We start from the raw sequence: 2084 nt of genomic DNA on the forward strand, positions 1-2084 counted from the left end.
TCTAATCAAATGGCTACCCAGATCTATTTACAATTGCAACCCTCTCCCTTCCTGTTATTAATCTATGATTAGTCACTTTAATACCTCCTACATCAACCTCTCTCACTATTAACCTCAATTAACCCCCTGGGAGACACGGTAAACTGCCCTGGGCAGCAGAAAAACACAGTCAGAACAGTTCCCTACACACTTGTAGGAAGAGACTGGTCTTTATCTAGTAGAAATTCCTGAACACCTATTGAGGCAGAGACTGGTCTTTATCTTGTTAGAATTCACTGAAACTATTGAGGCAGAGAACTGGTCTTTTATCCTAGTAAGAATTCAACTGAACACTATTGCGGAGAGACTGGTCTTTATCTAGTAGAATTCACTGAACACTATGAGGAAGAGACTGGTCTTATTTAGTCGAATTCACTGAACCACTATTGAGGAAGAGACTGTACCTTTATTAAGTCGAATTCCACTGAACACTATTGAGGACGAGAGCTGGTCTTTATCTAGTAGAATTCACTGAACACTATTGAAGGAAGAGACTGGCTCCTTTCACTAGTAGAATTCACTGAACACTATTGGGCAGAGACTGGTTCTTTATCTAGTAGAATTCACTGAACCCTATTGAAGGAAGAGACTGGTGCTTTATTTAGTAGAATTCACATGAACATCTATTGAGGAAGAGACTGGTCTTATCTAGTAGAATTCACTGCACACTATTTGAAGGACGAGCCTGGTTTTATCTAGGGAATTCACTGAACACTCATTGAGGAAGAGACTGGGCTTTATCTAGTAAGAAATTCACTGAACACTATTGAGGCAGAGCTGGTCTTTATCTAGTAGAATTCACTGAACACTATTGAGGACGAGACTTGGGTCTTTATTAGTAGAAATTCCACCTGAACCCTATTGCGGGAAAGGAGACTAGGTCTTTTATCCTATGTATAAAGAATTCCTAACACTATTGAGGAAGAGCTGGTCTTTATCTAGTAGAATTCACTGAACTCTATTGAGGGAGAGACTGGTCTTTATCTAGTAGAATTCACTGACACTATGAGGACGGCTGGTTTTATCTAGTAGAAATTCACTGAACACTATGAGGAAGAGACTGGTCTTTATCTAGTAGAATTCACTGAACACTATTGAGGAGAGACTGGTCTTTATTAGTAGAAATTCAACTGAACACTACTCGAGGAAGAAACTGGTCTTTATCTAGTAGAATTCACTGAACACTATTGAGGAAGGAGACTGGTCTTTTATCTAGAGAATTTCACTGAACTCTATTGGAGGATGAGACTGGTTTTATCTAGTAAGAATTCACATAAACACTATTGAGGCAGAGACTGGTCTTATCTGTAGAATCACTGACCTAATGAGGAAGAGACTGGTCTTTATCTAGTAGCAATTCCACTGACCACTATTGATGAAGAGACTGTCTTATCTATAAATTTGCTGAACACTATTGAGGAGAGCTGGTCTTTATCTAGTAGCATTCACTGAACACTATTGCAGGAAGAGACTGGTATTTATCTAGTAGAATTCACTGAACACTATTGATGAAGAGACTCGGTCTTTATCTAGTAGAATTCGGTGAACACTATTGAAGGAAGAGACTGGTCTTTTATCTGTAGAATTCACCTGACACTATCTGAGGCACAGACTGGTCTTTATCCTGTGAAGAGATGTCACGGTGGACTACAATGAGGAAGAGACTGCGGCTCGGTTTTATCTACGTAGAATTCACCTGAACACTATTGGAGCGCCGGACAGAGAGGACTGGTCGCTTTTATCTAGGTACAGATTCACTGAACTCGTATTGAGCGGAAGAGCTGCTCTTTATATCTTTATAAATTCACTGGAATCAGGCATTCTGAGGAAGAGCTGGTGTCGTTTATCTTATATGTATTCATCACTTGCACCACAAGCTATTCTGATCTTTGCAGAGACGCTGGTCTTTTATTAGTAGAATTCGCACCCTGACAGCTATTGAGGAAGAGCTGGTCTTTCTCTAGTAGACATTCCTGAACACTCTTGCCAGAGAAGAGACTGTCTTATCCTAAGTAAGAATTAATCACTGCAACCACCTGACTTGC

General features: G+C 40.0%; 2 long non-coding RNA genes across 4 annotated transcripts; one reads left to right on the forward strand and one right to left on the reverse strand.

Annotated features, from left to right (window-relative positions):
* Positions 1-341: 341 nt before the first annotated feature.
* Positions 342-1602, reverse strand: LOC139027278 (uncharacterized). Of its 3 annotated transcripts, none has more exons than XR_011479349.1 (5): positions 1512-1602; positions 1178-1239; positions 1085-1130; positions 952-1042; positions 342-377 (listed from the first exon to the last, which is right to left on the reverse strand). It is a non-coding gene; the product is annotated as an uncharacterized lncRNA (long non-coding RNA). The 3 variants fall into 3 exon arrangements; XR_011479351.1 differs by lacking the exon at positions 1512-1602 and adding an exon at positions 1361-1400 and having other exon boundaries at positions 1178-1223; XR_011479350.1 differs by lacking the exon at positions 342-377 and adding an exon at positions 663-707.
* On the forward strand, positions 421-1040 carry LOC139027279 (uncharacterized). Its single transcript, XR_011479352.1, has 2 exons — positions 421-452; positions 982-1040. It is a non-coding gene; the product is annotated as an uncharacterized lncRNA (long non-coding RNA).
* Positions 1603-2084: the final 482 nt, after the last annotated feature.

Source organism: Salvelinus sp. IW2-2015, unplaced genomic scaffold, assembly GCF_002910315.2.
Source record: "Salvelinus sp. IW2-2015 unplaced genomic scaffold, ASM291031v2 Un_scaffold9161, whole genome shotgun sequence".
Classification (NCBI taxonomy): domain Eukaryota; kingdom Metazoa; phylum Chordata; class Actinopteri; order Salmoniformes; family Salmonidae; genus Salvelinus; species Salvelinus sp. IW2-2015.